This window comes from Pan troglodytes, chromosome 6 (genome assembly GCF_028858775.2).
Source record: "Pan troglodytes isolate AG18354 chromosome 6, NHGRI_mPanTro3-v2.0_pri, whole genome shotgun sequence".
In the NCBI taxonomy this organism is placed as follows: domain Eukaryota; kingdom Metazoa; phylum Chordata; class Mammalia; order Primates; family Hominidae; genus Pan; species Pan troglodytes.
The window spans coordinates 138,976,527-138,997,029 of record NC_072404.2 but is presented as its reverse complement, the minus strand read 5'-3'; the positions used below and the strand labels follow the sequence as shown (position 1 = coordinate 138,997,029).

General features: G+C 36.0%; 1 long non-coding RNA gene across 4 annotated transcripts; it reads left to right on the top strand.

Annotated features, from left to right (window-relative positions):
• The first annotated feature begins 5 nt into the window (after positions 1–5).
• Positions 6–19,963, top strand: LOC104007382 (uncharacterized). 4 transcript variants are annotated; one of them, XR_681596.3, is made up of 4 exons: positions 6–193; positions 5,247–5,333; positions 16,715–16,754; positions 19,627–19,963. It is a non-coding gene; the product is annotated as an uncharacterized LOC104007382 (long non-coding RNA). The 4 variants fall into 4 exon arrangements; XR_008549060.1 differs by lacking the exon at positions 19,627–19,963 and adding an exon at positions 19,469–19,620; XR_008549059.1 differs by lacking the exon at positions 19,627–19,963 and adding an exon at positions 3,860–3,981 and having other exon boundaries at positions 16,715–16,846.
• Positions 19,964–20,503: the final 540 nt, after the last annotated feature.

Here is a 20,503-nt window from a genome sequence, read left to right as displayed (position 1 = left end):
AAAGTATTACCCATGACTTCTCTAGACTCTCATCAAAAGAAACGCAAGCCTACAGAGGTATAATAAGATTATCTGTGTCCTGATTGGTTCAAAGAACTCTTATGAAAACAAAGGACCTGCCAATTCAGCTGCAGGGAGTGTTGCTACTGATGGAACAAAACCAAACCACTTGGAATTAACGCACAATTTAAAGGTATTTGTTCGAGAGACAAATCTGTAAGTCTTTGCGTTGTCAGACCCTAATCCACTTTTGACATATTTTAATACACACTATTTTTCTTTCTCCATCTTTCAGATTCAGGTCAAATTTCATTAAATACAATCTTCTTGTCATACTAATTTGCTGTCTTTGATTTTTGTTTAATAATTGCTAGTCTGATATACAGACGGAGATAGGGCAGTCAGTGACATCTAATCTGATCAAGAATTTTTAGGTCAAGTTATTGAGCATATATAGTCTAAAAAAATGAGTAGCAAATGTATTAATAAAACAAGCAAAAAAATTGGGATTTTTCATTGAGGAAGGTTGTTTGTTTTCTTTTAAAAAACCAATTAAGTTTATTGTCTTACTGATTTTCCAATGAAAATAGTCTGCCTTAAATTTGTTTTGACATAGCTATCCTTGGACTAACTCAGGCCACCATTGGCACTCACAAAGCCATCTGGCCTCTATCCCCTACACCCCCCCACTAAAACAACTCGTTTTGCAGCTCTCAATGACCTCTTTCTGACTTATATTAGAAACTCATTTCATATTTTATATTCATTTCTTATTTTACAAACCCTCATTGGATTTGCTGCCAGTGATTCTTTCCTTTTTCCTGAACCTCTCTACTTCTTAAGCTACTGGGAGCACTACACGCTTTTGTTTTTCTTCTCATCTCTGACATTTTCTTTGTACTCAGTGTTAATGAATATAAATACGTGGATTTTAGTGAATTTGCCAGTTTTATTTCAAAAATTGAGAAACCGTAAATGTGAAATGAGAGGTCCTAACTCCGCTTTAACTGTGATAAAAGAAGGTGCGTTTCAGTCATCTTCAAAGCAAACTGAGAAGTATTTTATGTTTAAACCACTATTAACTGTGTATTGCAGTAGTCAAGGGTAAAGGTTAGATCATTGCATACATTGTCTACATTTTATCATTATTAATCTAATTTGGAATTTTTCAATGAAGAATTCTTGTGAAAAGCAATCAGCATTGTGAAACACTTTAATTTTATACAACTTTTTTTTACTTACAATATTAGAAATTCATATAAAGCTTTAGAGTATAATGCAAATGTGTGGGAAAATGTGCACCTAACACTTTAAAGTGTGGCTTGACACATTGCAGTGACTTTTCTGCTCTTAAACTCATGACGGTATGCCTGTTTTATCCATTTATATAATAGTTGTTATAGATCTACCTATACCATACAACATTTAAAATAATGCATATAATGATAGAAAAGCCAAAATAAGATCATGTGGTAAAATAAATGAGAGCCTGTTACTGAAGACATAGTCCTGTGAACATGTCTTGCTTTACCACTTACTGTTTCTGTAGATGCATTATTTACATTTTTGAGATTATTTATCTGTAGTATGGGAGTGATGATGATGATGATGATACAATGACCATGGCACCACCATTTTAATGAGGCCTATTCCTCAAGTAGTTAGTCATCTATGCACACACAATAAGACATACTTTGAGTAACTCATATATTTGAAAGAATGATCTGTTCATAACGCTAGTAATCGCCTCCACATTTGCCTCTATGAAAGCTGGCTTTTCCTGTGGGTTTTCTCAAAGGGGAAACAAAATGAGTCCTAGCTTTTCAAACAGTGCCTCTAGTTTTGTCCGGTGAGAATGAGTTTCAGGGAGGGGTCAGATTTAACAGTGAAGGACTAGTTGAATACTACTGTTGTTCCAAGGAAGGTACACAAAATGACACTGACATCCAAATACGCATTCCTTCTATCTATATATAGCAAGAAATGCATGTCCTGTTTCAAAATGATAATTATAGCAACTGATATGAAGAGTCTTAGGTTAAAACAGTTGAAGCACGGTGTTAGAAGAACTGTCCTTGGACCCACCTATTTCTATTTTGGGAATAAGAAATTTAGGTAGCATTGTTTGTGAATTTCCAGGGAGCAATGTGGCAGCTTGGCTTTCATATTTTAGGCACCTGCCACTGCTACAGCCTCACTTTGCCCACAGGTATTCTGTCTTCCTGAAAAAGAGTGTGGCACTTGCAGGCCTGGATTTTAAAAAACAGCTCTTGCTATGATTAGTCATACAATCCCATCTACCCTCTACAAAGCCACTTATCAAGTCCTTTCTGATCCAGCCCGTTCTTTATGAGGCTTTATCAGAACTGAAGCTTTATCTTTGCCTTCTACAAAAAATGGTGTTGTTCAAACACCTTAGGGAGTCCTACTTTAAGTTATCCAATTACTTTTTGTTTGTTTTGTGTGTTTTTTTTTGTATTCTCTTCTTTTTTGTTGTTGTTTTTAAGTTATCCTATTATTTTGTTGTTTAGTAAGCAATACCCATGTATATCTCTCTTGGCTTCATTTTCACTTTGGTATATTTCAGGCTTTCTCCTTTTTCTCCTTCTTCCTTTTTTGTACTTGACCATTATTTTGGCCTTGGGGTCAGTGATTTAAGAAATGCACATTTTATTTTGGTTAGGCATAAAGCAGTAGAAAAAAATATAAAAACATAAAATAAATCCTTTATTTCTAGTATGCTTCCCAGAACCTTGGTAATTGTTTATTTTTGCTATGCTGTACACTGTTTTTCCAGACTGAAAATCAAACAACTGAAAACATGAGCCAAATCTATTAGCACTGAACTCCTCCAACAGCACTGATGTCACAGGCCTCTGGAAGAATCCACATTGTTGACATTACTCTGGTCATAGTATTTTTTAGTAAGGTAGCACTATAAGTAGTTATACTAAATTAATGACAAACCAACAGTGAGGAAGATCCTGTATGGGGTTTCAGTTATATTTATCACTCAGTCTAGTAAAGTTTTTGGCACTCATCAAATATGTGTTGAATATTTTGTTGAACACTGATGACTTGTTCAAATGGGTTCGCAGTTATTTCTGTTTAACCAAAGTTTAAGTCAATTAAGGTTGAGTCATAATAAATTTTTTAAAAGCTGGTTGATCTTTTTTTTTCTCGTTTTTCCTTTTGCGAACAAAGTACTTAATTTTCACTATTGTGAAAGGCATTTCAAGTGTATCTAAGAGAAACAAACTTGGATTAAAAGGAGAGAATATGTATTTTAGTCTAAGTACTGCCAGTTTTTGTGAATTAAGACAAATCATCTAGAGATATCTAAAGGTTTATACTTCAGTTTCCTACTGTGTAATAACACTGCTCTTGATTATTTCATATCATTGTTATGAAAATAAGAGCATAATTATGAAAGTTCTTTGAAAAACTAATAATCCCTATACAGATACAGGACTTATAGTCTAGATATAAAAGTATATTATACTTCCAGGGACATAAAATTGACATGAGGGAAACCATCGCATTTGGTTTTCTATTCTATATATACAGACACACATTTTAGTATAGGCATAATGTGAGGCTAGGCACTTCTGGGAGTGTCAAGATGGGTGGGACATGTGATTCTAGTCCCAAAATCTTACCATTGTGTAGAGACAAACAAGTAGAGAGATGAGACCTAAGAAGGCTGTGGAGGAGAAGGTCAGAGAACAAAGACACACACACACACACACACACACACACACACACACGAACTTTGAAAAGAGAAAATGGTTTTACATTAATGGATCATCAACCTAGAGTAGTTTCGCCATATCTGTGAAGGATTTTTTTTTTTTTTCAGATGAAGTCTTGCTCTGTTGGCCAGGCTGGAGTGCAGTGGTGCGATCTCAGCTCACTGTAACCTCTGCCTCCTGTGTACAAGCAATTCTCTTGCCTCAGCCTCCCGCGTAGCTAGGATTACAGGTGTGTGCCACCACGTCTTCTAATTTTTGTATTTTTAGTAGATACGGGGTTTCACCATGTTGGCCAAGCTGGTCTCGAACTCCTGACCTCAAGTGATCTGCCCACCTTGGCCTCCCAAAGTGCTGGGATTACAGGCGTGAGCCACCACGTCTGGCCAGGGGAGGATATGCTTTAAGACTCACAGTGCTGAGTGCCTGGAAACACAAATAATACAGAACTCTATGTATGCTGGTTTTTTTCCTATACATAGATACTTATGATAACATTTAATTTATAAATAAAGCACAGTAAGCAATTAACAACAATACTAATAATGAAGAACAATTATAACAACATACCAGCATCAATATTCAGCATCATTAAATAAAATAAAGGTTCCTTGAACACAAACACTGTGATACCATCATGATTGATCTGACAATCAGGAAAACCACTAAATGTTCAGATAGGCTGGTGACATATGCAGAGTGAATATGCTGAACAAAGGGGTGATTAATGTTCTAAGTAGAACAGAGCAGGGTGACCCAAAATTTCATCACACTACTCAGAAGGGCATGCAATTTAAACTTATGAATTGTTTATTGCTAGGATTTTTCATTTAATATTTTTTGACTAGGGTAACAAGCAAAACCGTGTGTAAGAGGGATTATCGTTTAAGAACCTTCCTTTTTCTTCCAGTCTCTTATAATTCTGACTTCTTACATATCTCAATAGTGCTAAGGCAAAGAGATTGTCACTATTCTTAGTACCTTATTTAATATAAACCAAGCCTAATTATAATCAGGACTTAAAATAAAGCTCTATATTGGCAACCAAAGTAAATTTTGAATTATTGAAAATTCAGTATTGTACTCTATTCTCTCTGAAAATAATTGATCTTTTCATGTGCATTTGTGTTTTGTTTCAATTTCTAATTGAAGTTGCTAATGCATAATGACATTTAATTAATATTTGATTGTAAAAAGCATTTTAACAGTACATACTATAGAAGAAATTATATAAATTTAACGAAGAAAACTTACCACAATAAATTCAAATTTTTCTTTTTCTCTTTCTTTATTTTTTCCTTATTATTATTATTATTATTATTTTGAGACAGGGTCTCCCTCTGTCACTTAGCCTGGAGTGCACTGGTACGATCTTGGTTCACAGCAACCTCCGCCTCCCAGGCTCAAGTAATCATCTCGCATCAGCCTCCTGAGCAGCTGGGACCACAGGCATGCACCACAACATCTGGCTAATTTTTTTTTGTATTTCTTTTGTAGAGATGGGGTTTGACCTTGTTGTCCAGGCTGGTTTCAAACTCCTGAGTTCAAGCAATCTACCCACCCTTCAAAGTGTTGGGATCACAGGTATGAGCCACTGCACCTGGCCTAAATATTTCAATGTAAATCCATCCTTTCTACCATTAAAATATGTCACTCTTGCTCTTGTGGATTCAGGTCTTTATATTTCAAATTGGAGCCACCACTTTGTGTATGTTAAAACAATTTTTAATGGTCTCATGATTTGCCTCCCCCCAATTTTTTTTCAATATAAAAGGTAAATTTAGTAATTCCTTTGGCAAACTAGAAAAAGTGTGATGATTTATGCTAGTTTTAGATTTATCTTTAGTAGAACAGTATAAGTACTGAGAAAAAATATTCTGAATATTCCCAAAGTATTTACTACATATTTGGCTTAGTTATGGCTTGATTTCAAGATTTAAAATGTAATTACCATTCAAATAAAGCAAAATTTTACATTTCCTTTATGTATACATTAATATAAAAAGTATTAAATCAGATTGAGTTTTGAGGTTTGGTTAAGCTGTTTTTATGCAGCTTGGAATGTCTGGGTAATTTTCCAGTCTTGAAGATATGGCCCATTCACCCACAGTGTAGACAAATACTTTCAAGGGGGCTTTGGGTGGGAAATGATAGTGAATTGGCTCACTAGCTAAACAGCATTTACAAAGTCAAGAATGGTAGGACCCAGAGAAGTAGATGAATGTGGGATTCTCACCAATGCAGTATTTAACAAATATTGACCATCTGCAATGCCAGGTATTATGCTGTGCACTAGGTATGCCAATGAGCTATATCAAGTTCCTGTCATTGAAAAGTTTGTATTTAAGTAGGTGAGGTGAATGTTACATAAGTAAGAAAATGAATTGTGGTAAACTCTGTGAAGAAAATAAGCATGACGATAGTTGGTCATTGAAGTGGGGAGGCTTCCTTCAGAAAGGATAGTCTGAGAGGGAACACATCTGTGCTGAGAACTTTCACAAAGAATAACCCGACACAGAAAGGTATAGAGGACAAACTTTTAGGAAGATGGAATGTAAGTTTAATTTTACTTTTTGTCATGAGGCAAAAAGGATGTGCCATGTTGAAGGGATCAACCAGAGAACAAATGAAAGTGAAGATCATCAAGGGATGGTAGGGATGGGAGGTGGGCCATGGATAAAAGCTTGGGTTTTATTACAAACACATGAATTGAATGGCTTTAAGTTAGGGACTAATAATCTGGCTTATTTTTAAACAGTGATCAGTGTCATTTAGGGCAAGTGTCATTTAGGATAAGTGTCATTTAGGCCTCCCATGCCTGGCTCAGCGAGTTCCACATCCACGGAGCCTTGCTTGCTGCTAGTGCAGCAGTCTGAGATCGACCTGGGATGCTGGAGCTTGGCGGGTGGAGGGGCATCTGCCATTGCTGAGGCTTGAGTAGGCGGTTCTATGCTCACAGTGTAAACAAAGCGTCAGGGAAGCTCGAACTGGGTGGAGCACACGGCTGCTCAGCAAAGCCTACTGCCTCTCTTGATTCCACCTCTGGGGGCAGGGCCTATCTGAACAAAAGGCAGCAGACAGCTTCTGCAGGCTTAAACGTCCCTGCCTGACAGCTCTGAAGAGAGCAGTGGTTCTCCCAGCATGGCATTTGAGATCCAATAATGGACAGACTGCCTCCTCAAGTGGGTCCCTGACCCCCGTGTAGCCTGACAGGGAGACTCCTCCCAGTAGGGGCCGACAGACACCTCATACAGGCAGGTGACCCTCTGGGACGAAGCTTCCAGAGGATGGATCAGGCAGCAATATTTGCTGTTCTGCAGCTTCTGCTGGTGATACCTAGGCAAACAGGGTCTGGAGTGGACCTCCAGCAAACTCCAACAGACTTGCAGCTGAGGGGCCTGTTAGAAGGAAAACTAACAAACAGAAAGGAATAGCATCAACATCAACAAAAAGGACATCCACACCAAAACCCCGTACGTAGGTCACCAACAACAAAGATCAAAGGCAAATAAAACCACAAAGATGGGGAGAAACCAGAGCAGAAAGGCTGAAAATTCCAAAAAGCAGAATGCCTCTTCTCCTCCAAAGGAACACAACTCCTTGCCAGCAAGGGAACAAAACTGGACAGAGAATGAGTTTGACAAGTTGACAGAAGTAGGCCTCAGAAGTCGGTAATAACAAACTTCTCTGAGCTAAAGAAGCATGTTCTAACCCATTGCAAGGAAGCTAAAAACCTTGAAAAAAGGTTAGAGGAATGGCAAACTAGAATAAGCAGTGTAGAGAAGAGCTTAAATGACCTGATGGAGCTGAAAACCACAGTACGAGAACTGCATGAAGCATACACAAGCTTCAGTAGCCAATTCGATCAAGCAGAAGAAGGGATATCGTGATTGATGATCAGATTAGTGAAATAAAGCGAGAAGACAAGATTAGAGAAAAAAGAGTGAAAAGAAATGAACAAAGCCTCCAAGAAATATGGGACTATGTGAAAAGACCAAATCTATGTTTGATTGGTGTACCTGAAAGTGACGGGGAGAATTGAACCAAGTTAGAAAACACTCTTCAGGCTATTATCCAGGAGAACTTCCCCAACCTAGCAAGGCAGGCCAACTTTCAAATTCAGGAAATACAGAGAACGCCGCAAAGCTATTCCTCGAGAAGAGCAACCCCAAGACACATAAGTGTTCAGATTCACCAAGGTTGAAATGAAGGAATAAATGTTAAGGGCAGCCAGAGAGAAAGGTCAGGTTACCCACAAAGAGAAGCCCATCAGACTTAACAGTGGATCTCTTGGCAGAAACCCTACAAGCCAGAAGAGAGTGGGGGCCAGTATTCAACATTCTTAAAGAAAAGAATTTTCAACCCAGAATTTCATATCCAGCCAAACTAAGCTTCGTAAGTGAAGGAGAAATAAAATCCTTTATAGACAAGCAAATGCTGAGAGATTTTGTCACACCAGGCCTGCCTTACAAGAGCTCCTGAAGGAAGCACTAAACATGGAAAGGAACAACGGGTACCAGCCACTGCAAAAACATGCCAAATTATAAAGACCATCGAGGCTGTGAAGAAACTGCATCAATTAACGGGCAAAATAACCAGCTAACATTATAATGGCAGGATCAAACTCACACATAACAATATTAACCTTAAATGTAAACAGGCTAAATGCCCCAATTACAAGACACAGACTGGCAAATTGGATAAAAAGTCAAGACCCATCTGTGTGCTATATTCAGGAGACCCATCTCACATGCAAAGACACACATAGGCTCAAAATAAAGGGATGGAGTAAGATCTACCAAACAAATGGAAAGTAAAAAAAAAGCAGGGGCTGCAATCCTGGTCTCTGATAAAACAAACTTTAAACCAACAAAGATCAAAAGAGACAAAGAAAACCATTACATAATGGTAAAGGGATCAATTCAACAGGAAGAGCTAACTATCCTAAATATATATGCGCCCAATACAGGAGCACCGAGATTCATAAAATAAGTCCTTAGAGAACTACAAAGAGACTTAGACTCCCACACAATAATAATGGAAGACTTTAATACCGCACTGTCAATATTGGACAGATCAATGAGACAGAAAATTAACAAGGATATCCAGGACTTGAATTCAGACGTAATGCACATCTACAGAACTCTCCACCCCAAATCAACAGAATATACATTCTTCTCAGCACCACATCGTACTTATTCCAAAATTGACCAAAAAATTGGAAGTAAAACACTCCTCAGCAAATGTAAAAGAACAGAAATCACAACAAACTGTCTCTCAGACCACAGTGCAATCAAATTAGAAATAAGGATTAAGAAACTCACTCCAAACTGCAAAACTGCATGGAAACTGAACAACCTGCTCCTGAGTGACTACTGGGTAAATAACAAAATGAAGGCAGAAATGAAGATGTTCTTTGAAATCAATGAGAACAAAGACACAACGTACCAGAATCTCTGGGATACATTTACAGCAGTGTGTAGAGGGAAATTTATAGCACTAAATGCCCACAAGAGAAAGCAGGAAAGATCTAAAATCGTCACCCTAACATCACAATTAAAAGAACTAGAGAAGCAAGAGAAACAAATTCAAAAGCTAGCAGAAGACAAGAAATAACTAAGATCAGAGCAGAACTGAATGAGACAGAGACACAAAAAATCAATGAATCCAAGAGGTGGTTTTTTGAAAAGATCAACAAAATAGACAGCTAGCAAGACTAATAAAGAAGAAAAGAGAGGAGAATCAAATAGATGCAATAAAAAATGATAAAGGGGATATCACCACTGATCCCACAGAAATACAAACTACTATCAGAATACTATAAACACCTCTACAGAAATAAACTAAAATATCTAGAAGAAATGGATAAATTCCTGGACACATACACCCTCCCAAGACTAAACCAGGAAAAAGTTGAATCTCTGAATAGACCAATAACAGGTCCTGAAATTGAGGCATTAATTAATAGCCTACCAACAAAAAAAAGTCTGGGGCCAGAAGGATTCACAGCCAAATTCTACCAGAGGTACAAAGAAAAGCTGGTACCATTCCTTCTGAAACTAGTTCAATCAACAGAAAAAGAGGTAATCTTCCCTAACTCATTTTATGAGGTCAGCATCATCCTGATACCAAAGCCTGGCAGAGACACTATATAAGAAGATAATTTTAGGCCAATATCCCTGATGAACATCGATGTGAAAATCCTCAGTAAAACACTGGCAAACCGAATCCAGCAGCACGTCAAAAAGCATATCCACCACGATCAAGTTGGCTTCATCCCTGGGATGCAAGTCTGGTTCATTATACGCAAATCAATAAATGTAATCCATCACATAAACAGAACCAACAACAAAAACCACATGATTATCTCAATATGTGCAGAAAAGGCCTTCGACAAACTTCAACAGCCTTTCATGTTAAAACTCTCAATAAACTAGATGTTGATGGAATGTGTTTCAAAATAATAAGAGCTATTTATGACAAACCCACAGCCAATATGTTACTAAGTGGGCAAAAACTGGAAGCATTCCTTTTGAAAACTGGCACAAGACAAGGATGACCTCTCTCACCACTCCTATTCAACATAGTATTGGAAGTTCTGGCCAGGGCAATCAGGCAAGAGAAAGAAATATAGGGTATTCAATCAGGAAAAGAGGAAGTCAAATTGTCTGTATTTGCAGATGACAAGATTTTATATTTAGAAAATCCCATTGTCTCAGCCCAAAATCTCCTTAAGCTGATAAGCAACTTCAGCAAAGTCTCAGGATACAAAATCAATTTGCAAAAATCACAAGCATTCCTATACACCAAGAACAGACAAACAGAGAGCCAAATCATGAGTGAACTCCCATTTACAATTACTACAAAGAGAATAAAATACCTAGGAATCCACCTTACAGGGGACGTGAAGGACCTCTTCAAGGAGAACTACAAACCACTGCTCAACAAAATAAAAGAATACACAAACAAATGGAAGAACATTCCATGCTCATGGATAGGAAGAATCAGTATCGTGAAAATGGCCATACTGCCCAAGGTAATTTATAGATTCAATGCCCTCCCCATCAAGCTATCACTGACTTTGTTCACAGAATTGGAAAAAACTACTTTAAAGTTCATATGGAACCAAAAAGGAGCCCGCATAGCCAAGACAATCCTAAGCGAAAAGAACAAAGTTGGAGGCATCACGCTACCTGACATCGAACTATACTATGAGGCTACAGTAACCAAAACAGCATGGTACTGGTACCAAAACAGAGATATAGACCAATGGAACAGAACAGAGGCCTCAGAAATAACACCACACATCTATAACCATCTGATCTTTGACAAACCTGACAAAAACAAGAAATGGGGAAAGGATTCCCTATTTAATAAATGGTGCTGGGAAAACTGGCTAGCCATATGTAGAAAGCTGAAACTGGATCCCTTCCTTACACCCTACAAAACATTAACTCAAGATGGATTAAAGACTTAAATGTAAGACCTAAAACTATAAAAGCCCTAGAAGAAAACCTAGGCAATACCATTCAGCACATAGGCGTGAGCAAAGACTTCATGACTAAAACACGAAAAGCAATGGCAACAAAAGCCAAAATAGACAAATGGGATCTAATTAAACTAAAGAGCTTCTGCACAGCAAAATAAACTATCATCAGAGTGAACGGGCAACCTACAGAATGGGATAAAATTTTTGCAACCTATCCATCTGACAAAGGGTGAATAACCAGAATCTACACCGAACTTAAACAAATTTACAGGAAAAAAAACAAACAACCCCATCAACAAGTGGGCGAAGGACATGAACAGACACTTCTCAAAAGAAGACATTTATGCAGCCAAAAAACACATGAAAAAATGCTCACCATCACTGATCATCAGAGAAATGCAAATCAAAACCACAATGAGATACCATCTCATGCCAGTTAGAATGACAATCATTAAAAATTCAGGAAACAACAGATGCTGGAGAGGATATGGAGAAATAGGAACGCTTTTACACTGTTGGTGGGAGTGTAAATTAGTTCAATAATTGTGGAAGACAGCGTGGCGATTCCTCAAGGATCTGGAACTGGAAATACCATTTGACTTAGCGATCCCATTACTGGGTATATACCTAAATGATTATATATCATGCTACTATAAAGACACATGCACACATATGTTTATTGTGGCCCTCTTCACAATAGCAAGACTTGGAATCAACCCAAATGTCCATCAATATTAGACTGGATAAAGAAAATGTGGCACATATACACCATGCAATACTATGCAGCCATAAAAAAGGATGAGTTCATATCCTTTCCAGGGACATGGATAAAGCTGGAAACCACCATTCTCAGCAAAATATCACAAGGACATAAAACCAAGCACAGCATGTTCTCACTCATAAGTGAGAGTTGAATAATGAGAACACAGGGACAGAGAGAAGGGAACATCACACACCAGGGGCTGTTGAGAGGTGGGGGGCTGGAGGAGGGATAGTGTTAGGAGAAAAACCTAATGTAAATGATGAGTTGATGGGTGCAGCACACCACCATGGCACATGTATACCTATGTAACAAACCTCCACATTGTGCATATGTACCCTCGAACTTAAAGTATAATAATAATAATAATAATAATAATAATAAAGAGATGAAGGTCATTATATAATGATGAAGTGGTTAAATTTATCAAGAGAAAATAACAATTGTAATTATATGTGCACCCAACATCAGAGCACCTAAACATAGTAAGCAAATATTAAGAGTTCTGAAGGGAGAAATAGACAATAATAGTAGGGGACTTCAATACTCTACTTTCAACAATGAAAAGATTATTTAGACAGGAAAACCAGCAAGGAAATATTGAACTTTAGACTAAATGAACCTAACAGACATATGCAGAACATTACATAGAAGAATACACATTATCAATGGACATAGAACATTCTCCAGGATAGATCATGTTAGGCCCTAAAGAAATCTTAAGAAATTTAACTAGATTGAATTCATATCAATTATCTTTTCCAACCACAATGGTATGGAACAAGAAACCAATAATAGAAAAAAAATGGGAAAATTAAAAAATATGTGAAGATTAAACACACTCATGAAAAACCAGTGGGTCAAAAAAGAAATCAAAAGGGAAATTTAAAAACTCTTGAGACAAACAAAAATGGACATAGAACATACCCAAACTCGCAAGAGGTAGCAAAAGCAATTCTAAAAGGGAAGAGCATAGCAGTAAACACCTATGTTAAGAAAAAAAAAACCCAAATAAATAGCCTAACTTTATACCTCAAACAACTAGAAAAAGAAAAACAAAATAACCCCAAAGTTAGTAGAAAAAAGACAGAAAGGAAGGAAGGAAGGGAAGAAGGAAGGAAGGAAGAAGGAAAGAAAGAAAAAGAAGGAAAGAAAGAAAGAAAGAAAGAAAGGAAAATCAGAGCAAAAATAAATGAAATAGAGATAAGACAAACAAGAGAAAAGATCAAAAGTTGGCTTTTTGAAAAGATAAAATTAACGAAACTTTAGCTGGCCTAACTAAGAAAAAAAGAGAGAAGATTCAAATGAAATCAATAAAATCACATATATAAAAATACAGAAATACAAAAGATTATAAGAAACTACAATGAACAATTAAGCACTAATAAACTGTATAACCTAGAAGGAATAGACAAATGCTAGAAACCTACAACCTACCAAGACTGAACTATGAAGAAACAGAAAATCTGAATAGACCAAAATGAGAAAGGAAATTAAATCAGTAATCAAAAATCTCCCTTCAAAGAGAAACCCAAACCTAGTGCCTTCACTTTTGAATTTTTTCAAACACTTAAAGCATTAATTCCAATTCTGCTCAAACTCTTGCAAAAAGTTGAAGAGGAGGGAATACTCCCAAACTCATTTCATAAGGCCAACATTATCCTGATACCAAAGCCAGACAAGGGCACCACAAGAAAGAAAATTACATGGCAATATCCCTGATGAACATAGATGCAAAAACTTCAACAAAATACTAGTAAACCAAATTCAGCAGTGCATTAAAAGGATTATGTACCATGCTCAAGCGGCATTTATCTCTGGGATGCAAGGATAATTTAACGTAAGTAAACCAATAAATATGATACGCCACATTAACAGAATAGAAGATAAAAATCATGATCATCTCAACTGATGCAGAAAAAGTATTTGACAAATATCAACATCTTTTTTGATATTAAAAACTCTCAGCTAATTAGGTATAGAAAGAATGTACCTCAACACAATAAAGGTCATATTTGGCAAGCTTACAGTGAACATACAGGTGAAAAGCTGAAAGCTTTTCTTTAAGAACTGGAACAAGACAAGGAAGCCTTCTCTTGCCTCTTCTATTCAATATAGTACTGGAGGTTCTCGCCAGAGCAATTAGGAAAGACAAAGAAATAAAAGGCATCCAAATAGAAAAGGAAGAAGTTAAATTGTCTCTGCAGATGACATAATACCATGTACAAAAAAAACCTCAAAGACTTCACCAAAGAACTATTAGAACTAATAAACAAATACAGTAAAGTTGCAGGATACAAAATTAACCTACAAAAATTAGTAGTATTTCTATACACTAACAATAAAGTATCAGAAAAATAAATTTTAATAAAATCCCATATACAATAGCTACAAAAATAAAATACCTGGGAGTAAATTTAACCAAGGAGGTGAAAGGTGAGTACCCTGAAAAACATAAAACAATGATGAAAGACATTGAAAGAAGACACAAATAAATGGAATTTGGAAAAATTAACATTGTTAAAATGTTCACACTACAAAGTGATCTACAGATTCAATCCAAGTCTTACCAAAATTCCAATGATGTTTTTCACAGAAATGGGGGGAAAATCTTGAAATTTGTATGGAACCAAAAAAGACCTTAAATGGCTAAATCAATGTTGAGAAAGACCAAAGCTGAAAGCATCAAAGTATAATACAATTCAAATTATAATACAATTATTTCAAATTATAATACAAAGACAAAGATATAGTAAACTAAACAATACAGTACTTGCATAAAAGCAGACACATCAAAAGAGAGCACAGAGCCTAGAAATAAACCCATAAAGGTATAATCAACTGATTTTTGACAAAGGCACAAAAAATACACAATGAGGAAATGATAGTCTTTTCAATAAATCATGTTGGGAAAACTGGATATCCACATATAAAAGAATGAAATTAACCCTTATCTTACACCATATACAAAAATTAACTGAAAATAAATACAAATTTAAGACTTGAAACTGTAAAACTACTAGAAGAAAAATGGGGTTGGCTGGGGGAGACGTACTTGACAATGGACTTAGCAATAATTTTTTGGATATGACACCAAAAGGACAGGCAATAAAAGCAAAAATAAACAAGTACAACCAAATCAAATTTAAAAAGTTTCTGCACAGCAAAGGAAACAATCAACGAAAGAAAATGCAACCAAGGGAGAAAATATTTACAAAACATATATCCAAAATATATAAGGAATGTATACAACTCAATACAGAAAAAACAAATAACCTATTTAAAAAACAGGCAAAAGATCTGAATAGACATTTTTCTAAAGAAGATATACAAGTGTCCAACAGGAGTGAAAAGGTCATCAACATCATTAATCCTTAGGGAAATGCAGATGAAAACCACAAAGAGACATCACTTCACACCTGTTAGGAAGGCTGTTGTCAAAAAGTCAAAAGATAACAAGTGTGGATGATGAAGTGGAGAAATAAAAAGTCTTGTACACTCTTGGTAGGAAAGTAAATTGGTACAGCCATTACGGAAAACAGTTTGATGATTCCTCAAAAAATTTAAAATAAATCTACTATATGATCTAGCAACCCCACCTGTTAGTATATATCTAAAGGAATTGAAATCAGTATCTCAAAGACATATTTGCACTTCCATATTCATTGCAGCATTATTCAGAATAGGCAAGAGATGGAATTAACCTAGGTGTCCATAAGTGGATGAATGGATAAAGAAAATGTAATATATATTTATCATGGAAGATTACTCAACCTTAAGAAAAAAGAAATTCTGGTATTCGTGACAACATGAATGAAACTGGAGGACCGTATAGTAGGTGAAATAAGCTGGTAACAGAAAGACAAATACTGTATGATATCTCTTATATGTGGAATCTAAAAACGTTGAATTCATAGAAACAGAGTTTCAGTTATAAGTTTTAGAGATCTGATGTACAGCATGGTAACTATAGTTAACGATAATTTATAGTGTACTTAAAGTTTGCTAAGAGAGTTTGCTTAATTGTTCTCACCACACACATACACACACACACACACATACACACACACACACACAAATAGTAACTATGTAAGGTGATGGATATGTTAATTAGCTTGGTTGTGGTAATCATTTCACAATGTGTAAATATGTCAAACAATCACATTGCAGTATTATGTATATACACGTTTTATTTATCTATTAATTAAACCTCAATAAAGCTGGAAAAATGTAAAGCATAAACGTAAGTAAGAAATCCAGGTCAGAGGGTGCTGATGTTAATCCAGCAATATTGCATATGTATTCCTACGTGTAATGTGTCAGTTTGAGGACTTTCTCCTAGTGTGCCCTAAATTGAGGTTTAGGGAATAGGGGGAGGAAGTTTTCTCTTCTGCTTGGATAAATTTGCTTGTTTCTGTAACAATTTAACAGTTAAACAGTTTATTTTTAAGAAACAACAAATTTTTCAATTTTCAGAAATTTAAAAATAAATTTCTAAGAGGGGGATTGGTACAAAATTCAAATGCAAGATTATTTGATTTCTTTGTTCAGATAATTATATTTTACAACTAAATAACAGAGTCAGGGAAATGCTAACAAATACATATATTGGTCTTTTCCTTTACTGGTTTCACATTATTTTTATTTGGGAGGGAAGATCTTTCCTCGTAATTTTCCTTTTAAAAATATTTTGATTTCATTCATTGTTTCTTTCAGGTGACTCTTAGAATCATCTAGTCAAAATGGAATTGTGACTGTAAGTGCACTAAGAAAAGATACCTTTGGGAAGAATGAACATATTTTGACAAATATGTTCAATATTTTTACATATTAAAATATTGACTCTCACCCATGAAAATATGTCTTAATTTATTCAAAGTTTTCTTTTGAACTAATGTAAAGTTTCATAGTTTTACTGAAGTCTTGAATATTCCTGACATACTTATTCCTCAATAGTTTGTGATTTTTATTTCTTTGTGAATAGAATTGCTTCCCCTGGTTATTCTGGCACATCGAAAGCTAACAGTCTTTGTATATTTATTTTTATTCAGCTGTCTTTTAGAATTCCTATTTGTTCTAATGATTTTAGGTTGATTTTCTTGCTTTCTGTACAAAATGCTGTCATGTTGAGTGGTTGAAAACCTTATAAGAAATATTATACTAATCTGTTACGGGGGGAAAAGATAGATTCTACTAAGAAACATTTAGAACAAGAGGTCAGTATGTAAACTCTAAGTGTGACTTACCATAGAGCAGTTGTTCTTAGGTTTGACTTGCATTGGAATCACCTGCGGAGCTTTAGAAACCACTGATGCCTAGCCGCCTCCCTCAGATACTCTAATTTCTATGCATCAGGACATTAAAACTTCTTTCTTTTTCTCTCACTTTTTTTTTTTTTGACAAGGCCTTTCTGTCTCACACAGGCTGAGTGCAGTGGCACGATCAGAGCTCACTGCAGCCTTGATTACCTGGGCTACAGTGATCCTCCTGGAACTCAATTTGGATCATGTAAAATTTGAGATACCTATCAAAGTCTAACAAGAAAGGTTAAGTAGGCAGGTTAATATGGTCCAAGTTTAGAAGAAAAGTCTGAGCTGAAGAAATAAATTAGTGATACGTAAAACCGTGTGGCTTGAAGAGCTCACCAAAGCAGTACATGCAGATATAAAAATAGAGATGTTTAAGGAATGAACTCCGGGGCTAACCAGAGCTATGAGACAGAATACAAGCCAAGGGAAGAAAAATATTTACAGCCGAAAGGAGTGATCGACTGTATCAAATTCTGCTGCTAAGTCAAGTAAGATGAGGACAGAGAACTGACCATTGGATTTGGCAAACTTTAGGTTTGGTTTTTTATTGTGGAATCATCTCACTAACTGGCTAGACTTCCTTTCCTGGTTTTCCATCTTGTCCCCCGTCTATTTTGCTTCTCAGTATATTATGAAGATGTTATGAGGAAAAGAGACAGTGTTCTTATGCTTAAGGATCAGAAGACCCATATACAATTTCCTAAGTCTAGGAATGTTACTCCTCTTTCCTGTGCCTTCTCTCCGAAAAAATCTTTCTTCGCTCATTTTGTTTGACTTAGTTTATGACTAAGGGTTGTTGATTTATCAAAATCAGCTTTTTAAAAGTTTATACTAGTAACTACTTTAGAATAAAGAGAATGTCATATAACAAATTGAAGTAGAATTTAAAACTCATTTTATTGCATTTTCTTAGAGAATCATCAAACACTAGATGAGCAAGTGTTGAGGTAAAGAGTGTATTACCCACTGTCAGAGAAGACTTTTGGAGGAGTTTAGACATTTGCTACACTTCATGGTTATCAATTCCAGTTTCCCCTTAGTTCCCACTTCCCATGATATCTCCTCATATGATATATGTTGAAATTAGGCCCGAAAATAGCTCTGATTTACTGTTCAATTTTAGAATCTACAATGCTGTCTTTTATTTATTTATCTATTTACTTATTTATCTTTTTTAGAGACAGTGTTGTTATAATTGCCCCAGCTGATCTTGAACTCCTGGCTTCAAGCAATCCTCTTGCCTCAGCTCCCAAGTAGCTTGTATTACAGGAGTGAGCCACTGCACCTAGGTCTACAATGTTATCATTTTATGTTCTCTCATCTGAACAGTCTATAATTTTAAAGATCCAAATTCCACTACAATATTTGCTTGTGATGCTTGCCATCTCTTTGCCTGCTATAAAAATTAAATTTTAAAATAGAGGCTAGTAGATTAATTTTTAAAACAAGATTTACACTAGTTTCTTTCATGGTACTAAGTTATCATTTCTGAGTGTTCTAAATGAGGTATATTCCTCTTTGAATAATACTGCATTCATTTATTTGCCAAGTATGTATTTATTAGCTACTATGTGCCTGGTAAAATGAAAATGTTAAAGAAGGCAGTTCTTACTCTCAGTCAGTGGAGGGGATGAATAGATGATCAAAAGAAGGTGATGCTTAGCTTCTAGGAGGGGACCAAGAGTATGCCTTAGACGATATAAAGTCTTGAGCTGAGACTTGAAGGATAAGAAGGAGTTTTCGAGATAATGTATAAGGGGAGAGGCATTCCAGGCAGAGAAAATACACATAGATCTGAGGGAAAATGGCATATCTGGGGGGAATGCTGATCATTTACTCTTGCTGGTCACAGAACGCATTGAGGAATCTACAGACAATGAGCAGGAGCTTTAGGTAAGAGTTAGAATATGTAGGATATATGTATATACTGAACTATATACTGGAGTAAAGAATTTGGGGCTTTATTTTATTTCTTCCTCCAGGACGGTGGCAATGAGAAAAGGCTTTCTCTTTGGGGTCCACTAGGGTAGTGGTGTTATTCGTCAGAATCTCTAAAGGCCATCTGTGGAGTCTTAACATTCTGAAGCACTCACTCCCTTTGGATATTGTAATGCAACCCTCCCTCCCCATCTCCCATTGTCACACATCCTTCCTTCCACAGGGACGTTACCTTCACATACTGTGGGTTGAACCTGTCCCTCAAAGTGGTCTGGGCCTGAGAACCACTGCAGGAGACAAGAAGAAGCCACAGGAGCATTTTAGGTAGGAAAAGATCATGATCAGTTTGAGCAATTTCTCCTCCCTTTCCTTGTTTTGCAGATATTTTACCATTACAACATAGATGGAGATTTTCATCTATTAATAAAAGATGTTCTCTATTCACAAATGGAAATGGAGCAACAGTACACAATTTCTGCCCCAGAATTCATGGCTGGTGCAGGTAAAAAGCTCTTTACAGATTGCTAGTCAATCCATTTGCTTTACCTAAAAAGTTCATTTATATAGTTTTAAATGGTTTGCAGAAGTCGTTTGAAAAGTACTCTTGAAGTTTCATGTCTTTTCCTCAAAACTTGACAGTCTTGGGAGTGACAAAAAGGGAGAAAATATACAAACATATGTGATATATTCATAGCTGGACTTAAACAATGATAAAAGAAAATTTTCATGTTACAACCTACTTCCAGTAGAATTTTACAATCCTACTATCTAGTAGGAATCATTTCCTCTGAGTGGTGTTCTCACTCTGAGCAAATCATTTCTTAAGTAGCAAATTCTCCTCACAATTTGATGTATATCAGTTTAACCGAAAGACTTTTCAGAAACCTAATATGTAGCAAAGCTCACAAGGTCTTTAGAACATGACACATCAAAAAAGATGAAGGTAGAAATAACAAAAATGTGCCCTTAGGACTTAAGTTGGATGGGATCCCCTTTCTCTGGCATGGAGTCTAGGTATCTGGAGAGTACCTTTTTTTTTTTTTTTTAAGTGCTCACTTGAATGATCATGTTTTGTTTTCACTCCCACACTCTAACAATGCCCAAGAAGGGCAAATAGTAAAATGATGCTGTTATTTGATAAATTAATTATTGATGATAGACTCATTTTGAATTCAAAGTGTTAGGAATTTAATGGAGTTTCTCCTTAGTGGCTTACAGATCTCCCATACCCTTCTACTATCTAGTAAGTATCATGTCC